The sequence below is a fragment of the Rhinopithecus roxellana genome, chromosome 17 (genome assembly GCF_007565055.1).
Source record: "Rhinopithecus roxellana isolate Shanxi Qingling chromosome 17, ASM756505v1, whole genome shotgun sequence".
Lineage (NCBI taxonomy): Eukaryota > Metazoa > Chordata > Mammalia > Primates > Cercopithecidae > Rhinopithecus > Rhinopithecus roxellana.
This window is the reverse complement of record NC_044565.1, coordinates 61910331-61931785: the sequence shown is the minus strand read 5'-3', so window position 1 is coordinate 61931785 and position 21455 is coordinate 61910331. Positions and strand designations below refer to the sequence as shown.

Sequence of the window (21455 nt, the reverse complement as noted above, 5' to 3'; positions counted from 1 at the left end):
TGAGACTCTCCTACCTACTTACTGACACACCTGAGAGGCCTTGGGCACAAGGAGACACTTCCTGGCCATGGCTGAAGCCACAGATATAGGTGTTGGGGGACATAGGTGAGACCCTGGTAGGGCAGAAAAAGTGTGTGTGATACATGGTGTTGGTGCCAGATGGGTGTATGGGAGATATTAGAAAGATCCTAAAGGAGGTGAAAAAGTTGTAATCTCCTCTCCAGTCTATCCTCCACACAGACCTCCAGTATTATCTTCTCTATCTCAGCCAGTCCAGCTGTTCAGTGATACATGGTGGTGGTGTTAGCGAGGTATGTGGTGTTCCTGGAAGACATGAGAAAGATACACAGATCATGGAGGAAGCGAAGGTTCTAATCTTGTCTTCAGTTTGTTCTCTACACAAACACTACTATTATCATCTTCCTCATCTCAGCCAACTTGGCTGTTCAATGATGATCAGGTTCTTAGGATAAAAATTAGTGTCTCCTAATCCCCAAAGGTAAGATGGAAAAGGGTCTTCAGGCCCATACCCTTGCCACAAGGAGATATGTTACAATGAAAGCAAATTTCAGACCATATTCTGCCACAATGACATACTTTTATTAGCAAATAGTCACAAAAATAGTCATTTGTCTGCCTCCACTAAACTTAGGCCATCCCCTTTCTCTATCACTAGGCATGCTGAAGAGCACTCACATGGGAAGTCCAGTAGCTCAAAGACGTGGCGATGTTCTGTCAGCGAGACCAACCGAGCTTCTGGTTTGACCAGCAGACAGAGTTGTCAAGGCCAAGAGGTGACTCAGAATAAAATGGGAATAGACCCAGAGCACCAGTCCCTGGTTGTCAGGCACCCAGGTTTGGTGGATTCTTCTGTCTTGCTCAAGCAAAGACATAGGTACCTAAACCATCTTTCCAGCTGAATATAGTTCTCGAACATCACTTACCTCACCAACAACAAATTACCTGGATATTGTTTATGCTAGTTAATTAATTTGGGGGAAAAGATTTAAATAAGTAAATTTGAAGCTCTTGCTAGCCACTTCTAGGGCGTGAGTTACTTTAAGTGTTAACTCATCACCCCTAGAGCATACATTACAATCAGCTCACACACAGAGACACTATCTCTTCTGTTCCTACAGTGGAGCTTTAAAGTAAGTAACAGACATTACACTAACCTGGGGTGTAACCCTTGGCACTATTGACATTTTGAGCCAGAGAATCCTTTGTTGGGGTTGGCGGCAATCTGAGCATTGCAGCCTTTAGCAATAAAAACCAATACTTGGCCTTTATCCAATAGATAATAGTAGCATACCCTCCTCCGCCTCCAAGTTGTGATGACCAAAAGGCCACCGTACCTTGCCAACTGTTCCCTGGAGGCAAAATCTCTCCAGGTTGAGAACCATGGAACTAAAGTGACCATATTTATTGTCCACTCTGGGACACTTTCTTCTTAAACTTACATACTTTCTTCTTAAACTTACATATCAGAAAATGTTAACTAAATACAAAAATAGAGAGACTAGTATCATCAACATACCACCGCCCCATGTATCCTGGTTTGAAGCAAGTTCTAGACAATATTCATCTCTAAATATCTAAGTGTATATCTTTATTTTTTAGATTTTTTAGTTGGCACATAATAATTGTACATATTTATGGGGTATATAGTGATGTTAGAGGCATATAATGTGTACTGATCAAATCAGGGTAATTGACATATTCATCTCTCAAACATTTATCATAGAATATGGAATGCTTCACAAATTTGCATGTGATCCTTTGTGCCGTGCCGTGCTAATCTCTGTATCATTCCAATTTTAGTGTATGTGCTGCCAGGGTGAGCACTAGATCAATTGAACTATCTATCTATCAATCTATCCATCTTTAAAAGATAACCCTTTTGTTTTAGATGAAGTCTCACTATGTTGCCCGGGCTGGAGTGCAGTGGCTCCACTCAACAGAGTGAAGCCTGAATCCCACTGCACTCCAGCCTGGGCAACACAGTAAGAGTAGTCGATCCAGCCCGGGCAAGGTACCCAGAGCAGGTGCAATCCCACTACTGATCAGCACGGGAGTTCTGACTTGCTCCGTTTCCAGCCTGGGCTGGTTCCCCCTCCCTAGGCAACCTGGTGGTCCCCTGCTCTCAAGAGGTCACCATATTGATGCCAAACTTAGTGTGTACACTCAATTGGCATAATGCACTACAGCCCAGAATTCCTGGGCTCAAGTGATCCTCCTGCCTCAGCCTCCAGAGTAGCTGGGACTACAGGCATGCACTATCATGAACTGTTTTTTGTTTGTTTGTTTTTTGAGACAGTCTTGCTCTGTCCCCCAGGCTGCAGTGCAGTAGCATGATTTAGGCTCACTGCAACCTCTGCCTCCTGGATTCAAGCAATTCTTGTGCCTCAGCCTCCCGAGTAGCTGGGATTACAGGCATGTGCCACCTTGCCTGGCTAAATTTTGTATTTTTTTAGTAGAGACAGGGTTTTGCCATGTTGGCCAGGCTGGTCTTATACTCCTGGCCTCATGTGATCCACCCGCCTTGGCCTCCCAATGTGCTGGGATTACAGGCATAAACCATCATGCCTGGCCCATAATTCTTTCTTTCTTTTTTAATGTAACTATAATATTATTATACTTTAAAAATTAAAAATAATTCTTTAATATCATAAAATATCCAGTAGGTAAAACCAGGATACTCTTGAGAGTGTGTAATGGGCAATCAGTTTACTGGGAAAATCAGGCACAAGTTGGAACTGTCCAGGCAAACCAGGACTGAGCCAGGCATATGGAGCATTTGTTTTCCCTAAATATAACCCTTTCTAATGCACGTGTCTGAAAAGTCATTCCCCTGCTCAAAGCCTCTAAAGGCTCCCAGCAGCTAAATACAAATTCTTGACTCAGCCCAAGTCTCAAGGCCATCTGTGGTGTGCCCCCCACTTGCTCCTGCCGTCTCCTCTGATATTCTCCTGCTGCTGGTGTGGTTCCAGCTGGTGACTGCATCACCCAAGGAATCTGGTGACTGCCACCACTCCCTGCTGCTCGCAGATATTGCTGCATGGGGCATGGCACTGTGCATGCTGGAGGCACTGGTGGGCAACCTGGACATGGATTTTTTGTTCATTTGGATTTTAACTGTCCCTCTAAGTTACCTGAATTTGAATGTTGGCAGAAGTAGGATATTAGGGTTTGCTGTGAAAAGAGTTCTGGGCTAGAAGTGGCTCAACCTGGCCTGATTTTTTTTTTTTTTTTGCAGGGGAAGGGGGTCTCTTCCTTCTTACCTTTCTTTTTTAAAACATGTATCTGGGGCATACTTTGCTCCTAATTGGCTAAAACTACTAACTCCCAAATGCAGAGGGCACCTGTCCATTCTCAGCCATGCCCAGGGCAGGGCACAGAGCTGGGGCTCCACCATGGTGTGCAGACAGAACTGCTGGGAGTGCAGGTGCCATCATCCCCGCACAGACAGATGGCAGACACACAGAGCTCAGCCTGTTAGATGAGTGTCAGCTCCACTGCTTCCCCAGGGGCTTCTCAGAGCCCAGGGCTCCCGCTAAGGATCAACTGCCTTCTGTGCCTGGAAGAGGCAGAATTTCTTTCCTCTTTACAATCCGAACTCCACAGTCAGGTTTGCTGGGTGACTCCTGTCTCTAAGTTCCTACAAAGCTCCTGAAGGTTGAATTTGAGGACTTCTGGCCGAGTACAACTCTGAAGAATGAAAGAAAGCCATTCTGCTTGACATGAAGCTAACAAATAACTGGAAAACTTTTCCAGGCCCTGCAAGGATATAATCCTTGGAGCTGTCTCAGCCTGCATGCCCAGAGCCAACTGCAGACTGGCCGTGCAGTTCCTGGTCATCAGCCACCAGGATGCCTGCCAGACGGACCTCACCCTCGTGCTGTCAGAACCCCTTTTCTCCCCACATTAGCCAGGCCGCCATCCATCCACTCGCGGAGAGGTCTCATTTGTCTGGGTCCCCACCCAGCCCACAGCAATGCCCAGTAGCTGCCGCAGACTTGTGGTGGCCTGCTGTGTGCCCTGTCCTCTGGTGCGTGCTTGTTAGGGCCCTGGGGGTCCTTTCTTGCTAGTGCACCTTCCCTCATTTACTCATCGAGGATCTGCCACGTGTGCCGGGCTCAGGAGTAGGTGCTGGGACACATTAACACCAATTCCTGCTGCATCACGGGGCTTCCGTCCCAGCGGGTTGAGCACCCGGGGCCACCATGATGAATTTTCACACAGGGGTTGGCTTCTCCTCTCTTCCCAGAAGCCCTGGGATCCTTTTGCAAATCATTCGCCTCTTCCCGAGGGACCTGGTTTGCAGACTAAGGGGCCTTAACAGAGGCCTGGCCAGGTCAGGCCACAAAAGGTTGCATTGCAATCTCACCCTGGGCAATGTCGCCAGTCCCTCCATCTACAAAATAGATCTGTCAAGTGGCCATTCTCTGAGGAAAGGAGATGGGGTTCAAGGTGATTTGCTATTTCCACTGGAGTGCAGTGTATGTTATGTGTGTGTGTTGTGTGTACGGCAGTGGGGATTTAGACTTCTATGAGCAATCTGGTGAATTCTATGAGGATTTTTATATGGCATCTAAGAGGATTCTATGAAGCTTCTGTATGGATTCCATTAAGATTGCATAAGGATTTCACGTTCATCCACAAGAAGTAGGCATGGGTTCTATAAAGATTCTAAGAGGTGTTAGTGTGTGAGCAGCTGAAGCCTTGAAGTGTGGGTGTATGAGCCAGTGCTTTGCTTTCAGTTGCACCCGCCCAGCAAGAAGGGAGCTCCCACCCCCACTTCTCTTCCCCTATAACCTGAGTAGCATTTCTTGTCTGCTGGGCTCTTCTTTTGCCCTGTACAGAACCAATTTAATGAAATGAATTATAAAAGGAATAAAAGGAAAAAAGCAAACAGCACATGGGGCCCTTGGCAGAGGACAGCCTCCAACATGAAAGGTTCTGAGGCGCATCAAAGATGCCGAGAGACAAACACACAGCGCCCGCCCCTGCCTGCACCATCACTGTGACTTTCCAACCCCCAGCAGCTCCCCAGAGCCTTCCTTTTCTGAGCCTTAGGGATGCGGGCAAGTGGGCTGCGGCCCTGGCAGCCTGAGGAGGTTCAGCTGCTCCCACGTCTGCTGGCTCCTGGGCAACTCTCTGCAGGTCCCCACACGCCCCATTCTCCACCCAGGGTGGTGGAGGACAGCCACACACAAGCAGCCGGAAAGAAACCAGAGCGTGCTCAGGCCTGGGGCTGGGCTTGGAGGGGAGAAGAGGGAGGGCCCAGACCTGGGGGTGGGCAGGGCTCCTGTGAGTTGGAACCTCAAGACCTTCCTCCTCCAAGAACCACTCCTCGGCAACTGGCTCCATTCCGGCGGGCAAAATTGTTGTTTTTCATTTTATCTGACTTTCCTCTAGGGCCAGTACTGTCCGGCAGATTTTTCTGCATTGATGAAAATGTTCTTTATCTGCACTATCTGACACAATAGCCTTTAACCAAAGGCGGCTGTTGAGCGCTTGAAATGTGGCTATTGTGACTAAGGAACTGAATTTTACATTGCACTTAATTTTAATGAATTTAAATATAAATTGTCAAATGCGGCTAGCAGCAACTGTGTCAGACAGTGTGGCTTGTGAGCAGGGCTCTTGTTTGATTCATTGGTGCCCTCCTCTCTAAAACTACAGCACCCCCAAGAGGGTCTGGCCTAGGCTGGGCTATAGCAGGCGTCAGCCTTTCTGTCTTGTGGGACTTCCTCCCAGCTCACACCTGTCTGCAGTAATGGTTTTGGTTTGTTGGTCTCCACTGGGCACAGGTCACCAGGGCTGAGGGTATGCCTTGGCCTGGGGATGACTGAGGAGACCCAGGTTCTAGTGTGAGCATAGCCCCATGCTTTGTGTGTGACCCTGGTCAGGTCTGCCCCTCTGCAGCGAGGGAGCAATGCTTGACTATGCCTGAGGTTTAATGACACCCCCTGTACCATCCCCCCTCAATATGCTCCGGTAGCCTAGGATCAGGGAAGTAAAGCCCACAGGCGTTCTGGGTCAACTTCCTTGCTTCTCCTCTTCTCCCATCAGGCCCTCCAATGGAGATCATTATCCAAATGATAATGGTTAAGAACTTGGCTTTGGGCCGGGCGTGGTGGCTCAAGCCTGTAATCCCAGCACTCTGGGAGGCCAAGACGGGTGGATCAAGAGGTCAGGAGATCGAGACCATTCTGACTAACACGGTGAAACCCCGTCTCTACTAAAAAACACAAAAAACTAGCCGGGCGAGGTGGCGGGCACCTGTAGTCCCAGCTACTCGGGAGGCTGAGGTAGGAGAATGGCGTGAACCCAGGAGCCAGAGCTTGCAGTGAGCTGAGATCCGGCCACTGCACTCCAGCCCGGGTGACAGAGCGAGATTCCGTCTCAAAAAAAAAAAAAAAAGAACTTGGCTTTGGGGTCAGACTAGCTTTAGATCTCAGCCCCACTACTGACTGCCTGTGGAGCTCCAGTACCTTTGGCTGTGTTCAATGGGGGTTGCATTTGGTGTCAGAGGTCCTGGGTTTAAATCAGCGGTGTGCTAGAGACAACTTGTACACACCCATGAGAATAGCTTGTCCTATTTTCAAGGGATTTTCTGAGCCAACTGATAAACACAATTGTTTAATATAACAATTAAATTATATGTAATTGTTAAACACCTCTATGTCATCTACTATATGTGTGGTTCTCGAGGGCAAGGATAAGGTGGGAGTTATTTATGACAGTCACTCCAGGGACTTTTCCAAACCCTCTTCCTCCTGCAGTTCCAATGTACCTGTTCCTCCTTCAGGTGTGAGCAGAAGAAAAACAGGGTGGGGACCACCCCGCCATCCCTCACTGTGTCAAATGCAGAGAGACTAACAGGCCCCACAGGGCCTCTTGTTCTGTTGTGTGGCTGCCCTGGGACCCTGCCCAGCTGGCCCTGGGGCTGTGAGAAGGCTGGGGGCTGCTGTAGGGAAGTCTGGATTCTGGGTCTCTCCATCCAGGACCCTGGAGTCCACCCATGTCAGGAGCAGGAAGGAAACACTTGTTTTCCTGCACGTGGTGTGCTTGGGGGGAGGTGCTGGCTGACACAGCACAGCATGGGACTTCCACAGCAAGCCCCAGGGTACTGCCCACAGCAAGTCCTTCTCCCAACCCGAGGCTGAGCTGCACCACGCACTGGCTGCCCTAAGTGCGGTGGCTGAGCCAGGGGCAGACTGAGCTCACAATTGGTTAGTGCAGCCTTATATTTTTGGTTATACTGTTCTGCTCCCCCACACACATATAGACCCAAGATTTAATGCATGTGAATTTTTTTCCGGGAAAATTGTCTATGGATTTCATCAGATGCTCCGAGGGACTCTGATCCCTTTATCATTGCACAAAATGGTGACTAGAAGGAGGCTTTGGCCTTGGAGCTGGGAGATGTGGCTTAGAATTCTCATCAGTTCTAAATTGCTGCATGAACTGGACAAGCCACTTTATTTTTTGCTCTCTAAAATAAGGCAACAACCTTGTCTTGAGTGGTGATTTAAAAACAGGTTCACAATTGTGTTCACATATCCTTTGACACTCTTTCCATGAAAAAATGGAATCTAATTGTCCTTCCTTGAATATGGGCCAGGTTTGAGGAGACATTTCTAATTAATAGAGGCGGAAATGGTGCTGCGTGACTCCAGAGTCTAGGTTAGAAAAGGGGATGCGGCTTCGGCCTGGCTTGCTGTTGCTCAGGACGCACACCCCACAAGCCCTGAGCCCACGTAAGAGGTTCCAGCTACCCTGACACCGCCATGCTGGAGGGAGGCGTGGCTGCAAGGAGATAGACAGAGCTGTGTAAGGCACCTCAGCTGTGCCTGCCCCCTGCATCGGGTCTTCCCACCCCAGGCACAGGCATGTGAGTGAATGAGCAGCTTCAGATGATTATAGCCTCCAGCCTCCAAGCTGCCCCAGCTGAAGCCAAGTGGAGCAGAAACAACTGCTCCGCCCAGCCCTGCCCACTTTGCATATTCATGAGCAAAACAAATACTGCTGTTTTGTTTTAAACAAAACAAAAACATGTGGGTGGTTTGTTGTGCAGGGTTAGGTAATATCTGGGCACCTTGCCTACCTTCAAGGGAAGTCGTAAGCATCACTTGGTATAATACTTTCACATGTCAGGTACTCAGCAGCACTGAATGTATGGGACCTGCAAATTGGCCAGGTGATGGGGTAACTGGGACCTGATGGGACTTCTGCTTAGTTACTAAGCCATCTAAGTTACTAGGAGCTTTCTGGAGAAGAGGGTTATTTGCGCCAGCCCAGTGGGTCCACAGGTTTCCTGGAGAGGGCATGTGTCCCCAGACCAGAACCAGTCCCTTTGGGGGAAGACCAGAAAGGGAGGTGTTCATTTTCCTGTTGACTGTTGGCCATGACAGGCATCCCAGGGAGAGGTGGGGAGCATGAGGAGGAACTGGGAGCAGTGGGCCAAGGCTGGGTTGGGATAGCAGTGATCCCAGCAGGCCCTGGAGACTGGCCTCTCTTCAGTCCGCAGCCTCACTCTGTGCATTGTGTTATCATCGCGCAATCACCCCGACTATTTACTGCTCTCGCTCCCTCACAGCCCAGGCACTCCTCCAGGGAAGGGACTGTATTCGGCAGATTTTGAAGCCCCAGAACTTAACACACAGCCTACAGGGAGTTAGGTGTCCAATAAATATGTGTTGAAAGTTGAACTCGGTGCATCTTACCGAGTCGCCAATGCCCAGGACCAAGGGCGGGGTGGCTGGAAGGTGAAGTGGCCCATCAAAAGTGGTTCTGCAGGCCTCAGAGGGAGCAGAGTGGGAGCCCTTCTCCCTGTGGGGAGTGGAGGCCTAGAGGGCAGTGCTGTCACCTCAGGCTGAATTTGGGGGTATCCCTGTTTTGGTTTGTACCCCATACTCCATGGCCAAATCCCTGTGGCAATAACTTGCCCAGTGCTGCTGGTCCTGTGGGATGAGGGTCCCACTCCTGGGGCCCTGCTCCTCAGGGCCAGATCCCTGCCCACCACCCGGGCCAGGCCCCCGATCCCCTGCCCCACCACAGCTGACTGGCTGAGGCCGCCCTCCCTGGCTGGTCATACAGCTCTGACTCCATGTTCTACCCGCTCATGACTTCTCACACAAGGAAGTTTGCCCAGGCCCAGCACTAAGAGCCACATGAAGAGGCTGCAGAAGAAAATGATGAGTCATCCGAGGCTCTTAGACCCTCAGGAAGCAACCCAGGCTGCCCTGCGCCCACACCCCAGCCTGGATTTCCTATCAGACACGGAGCTTTACGGCAGGAAAGCCTGCCCGCCAGAGCCTCGGGGCCCGGCCGCTCCATCCGCCTGCCCTTGGCCTGGATGTCTGCCCGAGCAGATGCAATTTAACTTGCTGCAGGAGGAATATCTATAAAAAGTTAACATCATCATAAGAGCAGCCTGTCCACCCAGGGCTGAGCTGCTGGAGGGAGGCCCAGCAGCTGGGTCAGTCCCCACTTTGGAGACCACGACTCTAACGTCCAAACGCCCTTCCCATGCCCCCCACTCATCTCAAAAAGATGTCTTGACTCCTGATGTCAGAGCTCCCCGACGGGCAGCAGGGTGACCCCGTGCTGCGTGTCACAGCCATCCCTCAGAACTGTCCATGCCATGCAGGGAGGGACCTGAAGCCCCGTGCACTGGAGACAGGACCACATCATGGGGCGGCGGGTATGGTCCAGCGTCCTGCAGCAGAGGTGCGGGCTGGGCTGCCTCAATGGGGCTTGTCTCTGGGGCCTTTTAGTCTGAGAGAAAGCATGAGAGCAAGGAGGGTGGTGTTCCACAAGTGTGTGGACCGGCAGACCCCTATCTCAGGCCTTTGTTTGAGCGGGGATTAGGGGAAACGACTCCCATGGAGGAGACTGTTTGTTCGCCCCAGTCAGCACTGCCTGATCCCCGTGTTGCTGGAATTGCCACTAAGCTTTCAGGGAGGGGAGGTTCCAGGGGAGGCATTCTTGGCTGGGGAGGGTTTACCCCTCAGCCAAATGCCGCTCACAGATGTGGTGGCCCTGCAGCACCCTCCCTCCTGTGCAGTGCTCAGGGCCCCCCCACCCTACCCACCAAGTTGGGAAAGGTAAAGACAGCAAGGTGAGCTGTGGCTGGCTCATGGAGCCCACTGTGTCCATCTTCAAGTATTTGGAGGGCTTTTTTCTTTCTTCCCACACTGCCCACATCCCCTTTTCTGGGCCTGGCCAACCCCTATATCCTTGGCACACAGCGATGGCCACGGATGGGCATTGGACTCCAAGTGAAGAGACAGAGACTCAGCCTCATTCCACGCTGGCCTCATGCTGACAGGGGCCGACTGGCCGATGTGATGGACACGTTCCTGGGATAGCTTCTGTCTGTGAAATCTGGTCAGACCCCCTCATTCTCTGGGCAGAGTCAGAGAGGATGGATAGGGCATAAGAGCCAAAGCAGGGCCTGAAGAAGAGGAGCAGAAGGCCTGAGTGGCCACGCCTGGATACAGAGGGAGGCCTGAGTGGGAGGCTTGCTCCCCTGTAACCTCAAGAATGGGTCCTTGTGAGGACATCTGGGGACAAGGGGGTAAGAGGAATGGAGTGAAGGAGGCACAGGGGACCTCCTTCTACTGAGGCTTCCAATGGACTGGGAGACATGACCCTGGAATAAAGGACTGTCTGTGGTTTCTTCAGGGCTCTCTGTCTGTGCCTGAAAGACTGAGAGGAAGGTGTGCAGTGGTAGTAACACAGGCCAGGTGTGGTGGCGCACCCCTGTAGTACCAGCTGCTTGCGAGGCTGAGGTGGAGCATGGCTTGAGCCCAGGAGTATGGGGCTGTAATGAGTTATGGTCACACCACTGCAATCCAGCCTGGGTGACAAAGCAAGACTCCCTCTCAAAAAAAAAAAAAAAAAAAAAAAATTATAACACCATTAAGAGCAAATATGGGAGCTAGACTACCTTGTACACACACACACACACAGGTTGGAATGCTCAGAAGCTCTGAGCAGGGCAGGTAGTAATTATTATGCACCTATTGTATCTCTGTGAGGCCACTGAGGAAGGAGAGGTCTCTCTGCTGTAGAGGGATTTCAGTCTATCCAGGAAGGACACACACACACACACACACACACACACACACACACACCAGACACCCAGGCTAGAAGGCAGTGCATGAGTAAGCATTAGACAGTGGCTGTGTCACCCTACTCTATGGATGTGAGTAACGGGGCTGATCAATGCCATGGGGCAGGCGGGGCTCGTGAATCTCTTTCTTCTTGGTTTGGTATGAACCACAGCCGCCCTTTTCCAGACATGAGCATCCACAGATTTCTGAGGCCTTTCTCCCTAGATTGTGACAGGCTCCTGCTGTCTAATTTAAATGAGAGTGCGTCTCATTTAAACCCTGCTCCCTCACGATGTCCCTGGCAGGCAGGGTCAGCCCCAGGAGATGGGGAGAGTTGAAGTGGGTTCTACCATAGAGCACAGAGACACAGCGGCATGGGGCGGGGGAGGGGAGCTGAGCACACAGGCCGGTGCTGTTATGACCACGTGCTCCTGCTTGGCCTCTCGGCTCAGAGACAGGGAGCATTGCTTGAAGTCCTCTGAAGTCTTGGGTTGAAGATCCCCATCCCCTGAAAAGAGCTGAGTTAGTAAGTGGAAGGGGTCAGTCATGCTTTGCTGAAGCTGACAAGGTGTGTGTGTGTGTTGTGAGTGTGTATATATGTGTGGTGCATATGTGTGGTGTGTGTGTTGTATATGCATGTGGCGTGTGTATATGGTGTGGGTATGTGGGGTGTACTATATGTGTGCATGTCTGTGGTGTGGTGTGTGTGTATGCTTGTGTGATGTGTGAACGTGGATACATGTATGTGTGTGCTGTGTATGTGTACAATGTGTGTGTCTTGAGTGTGTTGTGTGTGGTGAGTGTGGGTGTGTGTGGTGTCTGTGCTGTATGTGGTGTGTTGTGTGTGTTGTGAATCCATGTTGTAAGGGAGATATGAGTGTGTTGTGTGTTGTGAGTATGATATGAATGTGGTGCGTGTATTGAGTGTGGTGTGTGTGGTGTGGGTGTCGTATGAGTGTGCTGTGTGTTTTGTGTGAGTGTGGTATGAATGTGCGGTGTGATGTGTGTTTGAGTTTGTGTGTGGTGTGAGTGTGGTGACTGTGGTATATGTATGTGGTGTGTCGTGTGAGTGGGTGTTGTGTGTTTTAAGTGTGTATTGTGTGGTATGAGTCTGTGATGTGAGTGTGTTATGTGTGGTGTGTATGTGATGTGAGTGTGTGGTGAGTATGGTGTGTGTGTGGTGTCAGTGTATATTGAGTATAGAACGAGTGTGTGTTGTGTGTTGTGAGTGTGGTATGGTGTGAGCTGTGTGTAGTGAGTGTGCCATGAGGGTATGTTGTGTGGCATGTCTGTGGTGTGAGTGTGTGTTGTTTTATGTGTTGTGAGCATAGTGTGTGTTGTGAGTGTGATATGTGTATGGTGTCAGTGTGTGTTGTGAGTATAGTGTGTGTGTTGTTTGGGAAGTGTGTTGTGTGTTGTGAGTCTGGTGTGTATACGGTGCAAGTGTGTGGTGAGCGTGGTGTGTGCATGATGTCAGTGTTGTGAGTATGGTATGAGTGTGTGTTGTGAATGTAGTGTGTATGTGGTGGGAGTGTGTGGTGAGGGTGATGTGTTTGGTGAGTGTGGTGTGTGGTATGTGTGTGGCGTGAGTGCGTTGTGAGTGTGGTGTGTGCATATGGTATGTGTGGTGTATATGTGGTTGTGTGTGGTGTGTGGTGAGTGTGGTGTGTGGGTGGTGAGCGTGTTGTGCATGTTGTGATTGTGGTATGTGTGGTGTGTGGTGTGTGTGGTGTGTGCGGTGTGTATGTGGTTGTGTGTGGTGAATGTGGTGTGAGTACGGTGTGTGTGTGGTGTGTATGTGGTGTGTGTTTGGTGAGTGTGGTGTGTGGGTGGTGAGTGTGCTGTGTATGTTGTGAGTGTGGTGTGTGTGGTGCGAGTGTGTGGTGAGTGTGCTGTGTCTGTAGTGTGTGTGCTGTGAGTGTGGTGTGTGTGGTGTATATGTGGTTGTGTGTGGTGAGTGTGGTGTGTGTTGTGAGTGTGGTGTGTGCAGTGCGTATGCGGGTGTGTGTGTGGTGAGTGTGGTGTGTGTGTATGGTGTGTGTGGTGTATATGTGTGGCATGTGGTGTGTGTGTTGTGATTGTGGTGTGTGGTGAGTGTGGGGTATGTGTGTGTGGTGTATGTGTTGTGAGTGTGGTGTGTGATGTGTGTGGTGAGTGTGGTGTGTGTGGTGTGTGTGTTGTGATTGTGGTGTGTGGTGAGTGTGGTGTGTGTGGTGTGTGTGTTGTGATTGTGGTGTGTGGTGAGTGTGGTGTGTATGAGTGTGGTGTGTGTTGTGAGTGTGGTGTGTGATGTGTGTGGTGAGTGTGGTGTGTGTGGCGTGTGTGTAGTGTGTGTGGTGTATGTTTGGTGAGTGTGGTGTGTGGGTGGTGTGTTGTGTATGTTGTGAGTGTGTGTGGTGTGTATGTGTAGTGTGTGGTGTGTGTATGGTGTGTAGTGTGTGTAGTGTGTGGTGTGTATGTGGTTGGGTGTGGTGTGTGGTGTGTGTGGTGTGTGTTTGGTGAGTGTGGTGTGTGGGTGGTGAGTGTGTTGTGTATGCTGTGAGTGTGGTGTGTGTGGTGCGAGTGTGTGGTGAGTGTGGTGTGTGTGCTGTGGGTGTGGTGTGTGTGAGTATGTGGGGATGGATCCTTGAGAAGGACCAGGACATCTGCCGCTGTGGCCTGGCAGAGGACCTCTGCTCAGCATGGCCAGGGAGGGTAATGAAAGGAAAAGTGACAAAGCCTGAGTCCCCTTTGCAGGCCAAGCTCCCGCCCTTCTATGGATGGAAGAGGTTTCCTTGCCTGGCTCAATGCAGACGGGAGAGGGAGGTGGAGAGGAGGGCCGAGTTCAGCTTGATACTCGTAAAACCTCTTCCACTGAGTGTCTCTGGGCTCAGGTCCCTGTGGAAAGCCTTGAACATCACGTAGCGGAATCCTGAGTGTTCCTAGCTCCTCTCTATGTCTGTAATACACTTCCCTCCCAGGCCACGCTAGTGCCCTCCTCATCACAGCCAGGTGGAAGACAGGACACAGGAAACCGGAGAGTCAAATGGCCAAGCCAGGGTTGTGGGGAGGGCAGGGGTGTCTAGTGTCCTGGCTGGAGGCTGCTCTCGGCATGCTGTGGCCTCCTCAGGAACTTCCACATCCCCTGATCATCTTCTGCCCAAGTCTCTGGTGGGGGACAGGCAGCCCGAGTGACATCCCAGGGTCTCTGAGCCATGTCCAATTCACCCGCATTCCAGGGAAGGCATGGGAAGTAGGGCTGCCTGATAAAACACAGGTCACTCGGTTCCATTTAAATTTTAATCAAATAATAAATACTTTTTAAAGGATGAGTATATTCCCAATATTGCATGGGACATACTTATACTTAAAAAATCCTATTGTTTATCTGAAATTCAAATTAAACTGGGAGTGCACTGATTTTATTTGCTGAATCTGGCAAACTTCACTTGAAGGGAAACGACAGTTATTGTCATGCATCATTGAGAGAGCCCTTTCTATGTTCCAGGTACTGGGCTGAGTCTTTGAATGTGTTATTTCCATTTACACCTCCCCACACCACTACCCCGCACCCCAAACTTGGATCCTTTGCTTACCACATTTAAGATTTCTGCCTTGTCTTTTGCACACCACCTGTACAATTTCTTATTTCTTTTCTTTAAATCAATTTTCTTTTAAATCAATTACCTTTAGAAAAGCTTAAATCCACTCACCTTTTTTTTTTTTTAAGACGGAGTCTCACTCTGTCACCCAGGCTGGAGTGCAGTGGTGCAATGTCGGCTCACTGCAGGCTCTGCCTCCTGGGTTCAAGCAATTCTCGTGGCACGCGTACCACCACGCCCAGCTAATTTTTGTATTTTTAGTATAGACAAGGTTTCACCACGTTGGCCAGGCTGGTCTCCAACTCCTGACCTCAAGTGATCTGCCTGCCTTGGCCTCCCAAAGTGCTGGGATTACAGGCGTGAGTCACCGTGTACAGCTCAAACCCACTTAACCTTTAAAGGAAGTTTTATATTCATTATCACTTGTCATGAATATCTGCAAAATTCAGTACGATGTTATCATTGCATTGCCTTTTGGATACGCTTTTTGAGGCTGAGGCATTCTGAGGAGGAGACTTTCTCCTTATGTCATCAGGCAAATTTGGGGGAAAAGAAAAAAAAAATGCATTTCTCACTGTGTTATTTAACTTGTTTAAAGGTATGGCCACATATTGCATAAAATAATCTATTCTACCACCCCGAATCTCCAGTGATGAGCATTCTACAATTTAGGGAACTGGGTAGAATTATTATCCATATTTTACAGATGGGAAAATAACTGTGATCACAAAGCTAAGAAGCTAAATCAACTTCATTAGTAGCAAACCCTGAATTTGCATGGTGCAACTGAAATCAGTATTTCAGGCAAGGAAGAGTAGGTGGGATTCCAGCCTCGAGTCTCCTTTCTGAGGAACTCTCTCATTCTGCTTCCCACTGACACCTCTGCAAGATGCCGGCCCCAGGGTACCCATCCTGCCTCGCTTGGCCTCCTGACACAGACTAGGTCTCTTACTGACACCATGATGAATCCTGAGTGAGATAAGCAAGGAAATAAACAGAAGCCAAGGATCACACACATGACTCAGCTCCCCCAGCTCACTTCTAACCCACAGATGTGATTACAGCTCTCTTGCTCCTCAGACTCCCAGACCATCCCACTCCGCACCGCACCTCATGTGCCTCCCAAACCACTGGCCAGACCCCTCAGTTTCCGCTCTCTGGCCTGCCTCCCTGTACAGGGTGTCATCACTCGCCCTGGTCTCCTTCATTCCTCAACCCCTTTGCTGCCCAAGCCAGGAATCTGGTTCTAACCTGTCTCCTCCATACGAATCTCTCATCTTGTCCTCAGGGAGTGCTCAGCCACCTGACCCCCATCACCAAACCCAGGGTTTAATGATCCTCTAATCTTTTAATGACCATAGAATCCATTTACCAAGTTGGGCTCTGCCTTGGTCACAGAGTCAGGCACTTGTCCCCCTGAAGAGAAAGGCAGACCTCACCTGTGAAAAACAAAGGTGAAGCAGCAGGAAAAATGGGGCCGTAGTTAGGTCTTCTTGGAGTCTCGCTGGGAGGCCATGAACTGTCTGCTGGGTCCACACTCTGTAAGCCAAAGGGAGACCCTGCAGCTCCACTGTCTTCACACTCCAGAGCCTTCCCTGGAGTGGAAGCTTTCTGTGCCTGGCACTTAGAGCCGGGGGACCTGCATTTGGCCCCAGACTTCCTTCTCTGAGCTTCAGTCTCTTCTTCCATAAGATGGTTCAAACATTGCTTACCACAGAGGGTTCCTGAGTATCTCATGGGAACAGCTAGGTGAAAGGCTGTGTTCCTATATGATAGTGACCACTTGATATTATATGTTAACAACTTGTCTGTACAGCACAATTAAAATTCACAAAATATTTAGTACCAGTCCTGAAAAGAAATGGAAGAAACTTACGAAGAGAACAAAACGTAATGATGAACATGAAAGAAGACCTAAATAAAGGGAGATATATATTCTACTACACTGGGAAATTTCAATATTATAAAAATATCTCTTATAAAATTATCTATAAATTTGGTGCAATCCCAACAACCATCTCACTGGAATTCTTCATTAAAATAGACAAGGTGATGATTATATTCACATGGAAGAAAAATGCATAAGTAAAGACCTTTGGAAAGGAAGAACAGTAAAGGGGAACGTATCCTGCCAGATATCAAAACTATTAAGACTGTGGCCAGGCACGGTGGCCCCCACCTGTAATCCCAGCACTTTGGGAGGCCAAGGTGGGCAGATCACTTGAGGCCAGGAGTGTGAGACCATCCTGGCCAACACAGCAAAACCCTGTCTCTACAAGAAATACAGAAAATTAACCAGGCATGGAGGTACGCACCTGTAATCCCAGTTACTCGGGGAAGCTGAGGTGCGAGGATCACTTAAACCCAGGTTGCAGTGACCCAAGATGCCGCCATGCACTCCAGCCTGGGTGACAGAGCAAGATTCTGTTAAAAAAAAAAAAAAAAAAAACTATTAAAAAGATAAATTGAGGCACAACAAAATGTCGATACGTTTATTTGAGCAGACAGGGATTTATGAATTGGGTTCCAAACCAGAAGTGGTTGGGAAGTTTTCACTGAGGTAATATAAGAGGGAGGCTTTTATAGGATGAAAAGGGAAGTAAAGCAAAAAAAAAAAAAAAAAAAAAAATTGATTGGTTGTAGTTATACACTTGCCTTCTTTGGCTTACCCTGTTGGAAACTGCTTCTAGTTATATAAGTTTGTTGGCTGCTTCTGATTGGCTGAGCTTAAATTCTATTTTTCTTTAACAGAGGCATTTGGGGCCAGGCATAGTGGTTCACACCTGTAATCCCAGCACTTCAGGAGGCTGAGGCAGGATGATTGCTTGAACCCATGAGATCGAGGCTGCAGTGAGCCAAGATGGCACTACTATACTCCAGCCTGGGCAACAGAGTAAGATCCTGTCTCAAAAAAAAAAAAAAAAAAGCATTTACAAGAAATGGCCCAGGTTAAGTTTCACTCATGTTTACAAATCAAGCAAGGTTAAGGTCACTTATCCTAACTGCCTTTGTCTATGTAGGGATTCTTCCGATCTGGTCTCCATTTTAATTTACTTTAACAAAACATATTATGAAGTTATAGAATTAAAAATAATAAAGGAATAAACAGACAAATAGACCAAAGGAATAGGATAGTGAGTGCACGAAGAGACTCTCGAATATGTAGAAACTAAGTGTACAATACAGTTGGTATTTCAGACGAGTGACAAAACATTCAATTAAAAATTTTAGGAGAAACAACTGCAAAAAATGAAAATCAAGTTTAATTTCTACTTCATGCCAGTCATAATAATAAACTCCAGGTTACTTAAAGAACTAAATATGTTTTTTTAAACTGCAAAAGAATTAGGATAAAATGTAGGAGATTGTTTTTGTGGTTCTGTGATAGACAAAGCATATGAAGTAAATAATATACATATATTTTTGAAAAAGAAGAACTAAGTGGGAATTAGCCTACTCAATTCCAAGATGTTATATAGCTATGATAATTAGGACTGTGTGGTATTGTGGAGGGATGGAAGCATAAATCAATGATAGAGGATGGAAAACCCAGAAATAGACCTACACAGATATGCCCAACTGAATTTCGAAAAAGACGCAAATGCAATCCAATGGATGAAGGATAGCCTTGTAAACAAATGGTCCTGGAACCATTGAACATCCATAGGTAAAAAAGTGAACCTTGACCTAGACTCCGGGCTGTATACAAAAATTAACTCAAAATGAATCACAAACATAAATGTGAAACCTAAAACTACAAAACTTTTAGGAAGAAAATACATGTGAGAAATATTTTTGTGGTTTTGGGCTAGACGGAGTTCTCAGCCTTGACACCAAAAGTTTTATCCATAAAAGGAACATAAATAAATTGGGCTTCATCAAAACTGAAAACTTTTGCTTTGTGAAAGACCTTGTACAGAGAATGAAAAGACAATCCAAAGATTGGGAGAAGATATTTGCAAAACACAAAGGACTAGCACCTCGAATACATAAATTTCTCTCAAAACTGAACAATAAAAAACAAATAATCAAATTCAAAAATGGGCAAAAGACATGAACAGACATTTAGTCAAAAATGGTGTACTTCTGGTTATAAGCACATGAAAAGATGGTCAACATCCTTCGCCATTAGGAAAGTGCCAAGACTATCACATGAGATTTTACCACACATCTATCAAAATGGCTAAAATAAAAAATAGTGACAACATCAAATGCTGACCAGGATACGAAGAAATGGATCACTTATATTTTGCAGATGGGAATGTAAAATGGCATAGCCACTGGAAAATCGTTTGGAAGTTTCTTAAAAAACTAAGTGTGCAACTATCACAAGCCTTAATTGTACTTTTCAATATTTATCCCAGAGAAATGAAAACTTACACAAAAACTTGTACAAAAATACCTGCAAACTGGAAACAACCCAGATATCCTTCAATGAATGGTTAAGCAAATGGAGTGCAACCACACCGCGGATTACTTCTCAGCAATAAAAGGGAACAAGCTATTGATACACAAAACCACTTGAATAAATCTTCAGGGCATTATGTTGGCTGAAAAAAATGTCAATCTCAAAAGGTCCCATACAGTTGATTCCTTTTATACAACATTCTTGAAATGACAAAATCATAGAAATGGAGAACAGACTAGTGATTGCCAGAATTAAAGAGGGGGTGGCAGTGGGTGGGGGAGTGGGAAAAGGGAAGTGGGTGTGGCTCTAAAAGGGCAACACAAGGGCTCTTTGTGGTGGGAAAATCATTCTGTATCTTGACTGTATCAATGTCAAGTCCAATGTCAGTGTCCTAGTTGTGATATTCCAAGATGCTACCATTGGGGGAAACTGAGTAAAGGGAACATGGATCTCTCTATATTACTTCTTACAACTCCATGTGAATCTACAATTATCTCAAAATTAAAAGTTTATTTTAAAAAACTACAAAAGAATTAGAAGAAAATATAGGATATTGTTTTTATGAATTAGTGATGGGGAAAGCTTGTGCAATAAGGCAGTTAATATAAAAGCATTAAGGAAGATATCAATAAATTTAACTATATAAAAGGATACCACCAACATGACCCAGTGCAGTGGCTCACATCTGTAATCCCAGCACTTTAGGAAGCCAAGCGGGGAGGATTGCTTGAGTCCAGCAGTTGGAGACCAGCCTGGTCAATAGAGTGAGACCCTGTCTCTACAAAAAAAAATAGCCAGGTGTGGTGGTGCACACATGTGGTTCCAGCTACTTGAGAGGCTGAGGCAGGAGGATCACTTGAGCCCAAGAGTTTGAGGCTATAGTAAGCTATGATCGCACCACTGCACTCCAGCCTGGGTGACAGAGTGAGACCCTGTCTCTTAAGAAAAAAAAGACACCATCAACAAAATTGAAAATTAGCAACCAACTAAAAAAATTGTAATAATTACAATATACAAATAATATTCAAAATATGTAAAAATCTGCTATAAGTCAATATGAAAAAGTAAGCAATGCTCAAGAAAACAGGAAAAGAATACGAAGGGAAAAATCACGAGAGGAGAGATTCAAATGGCCAAAAATCTATGGGAAGCTGCAGTATCCCTGATAATAAAGGAAATGTAAATTAAAATAATGGAAGACCATTTTTTATTCTACCAGACAAGCAAAATAGTAAGTTTGATTGAATGTAGGGTGGGTGAAGATGTGGGCAGTAGTCTCATATTCTGCTGATGGGAGTATCAATTGGTGAAGTCACTTTGGAGGGCAATTTGATAGAAGCTACTAAAACTTCAAGTGTACTTCCCTTATGATCCAGCAAATCTACTTAGTGTATCTCCGGAGAAACAGTCATGTGTGCATGAGGCAGCAGGCAAAGAATCCTTGCTGCAGCTTTCCTTGTCGTAGTAAAGAACTGGAAGTGACCTAGCTGTCATCACTGGGGAATAAACTCTGGTGCATCCATTCTGCGGAATGCTGAACGTACAGCACATAGGAAAGAGACAAAGCCAAGTTGCTAAATAATACACAGAGAATGATAGACACCATTAATATAAGCACACACACACACACACACACACAATTTCTGGAGGTAATTTTCATTTTATATGCATAACCACAAACCTCAAATGGTCACGCAACACAATCTGGTAATTCTAAAATGTTTCTCTACTAAGTTTCTTTTCTCTGTCTAAAATGATTATTTTGTACATTCTCGCACTTCCCATCTCCCATATCCTCTCCCCACGTCACATCCAGCTGATGACGTTTCTTAACACTTCAACTAAAAAAAATCCAGAAGCCCTCAGCCAGGGACAACTGTGCCTCCCACGATGAAATCTCCAATCCTTCTCGAATATGTGCCAACATCAATTTTCCCTCACCCTGCCAACCTCCCAACCTCCCTCCAGCTCCTTTCAAAGGACAATCCCTTCATCTGCTATCACCTTGCTAAAGACTTTGCTCCTGCAATTATCCTCTGTCTCCTGCATCATTAGATTCCCCCTCCCTACTCCGTCATTCTTGTCAGTACACAAACATGCTCCAGTATTTCCCATATTCAAAAACAAATCTCCTTTCACACATACCTTTCTTACCATGTCTTTGCTCGCTGGGGCAGACAGACAACTGTCCACCAAAAATCCATGGCCTCTTTGCACAGTGTAGCGCTGCTGCTGGCAGTGGCTGCCCAGCCAGGGACCACACTTCCCGGCTCCTTTAGCATACTCATGAGAACATGAGACTGAGGTCTGGATAACAGAATGTGGGCGGAAGTGGTGTAT

General features: G+C 47.4%; 1 non-coding gene and 1 pseudogene across 1 annotated transcript; one reads left to right on the top strand and one right to left on the bottom strand.

Annotated features, from left to right (window-relative positions):
- Nucleotides 1–1741: 1741 nt before the first annotated feature.
- On the bottom strand, nucleotides 1742–1845 carry LOC115894410. The gene has a single exon (XR_004054533.1). It is a non-coding gene; the product is annotated as a U6 spliceosomal RNA (small nuclear RNA).
- An 11499-nt stretch (nucleotides 1846–13344) lies between these two features.
- The window catches only part of LOC104654310, a 28746-nt pseudogene continuing 20635 nt past the window's right edge, over nucleotides 13345–21455 (top strand).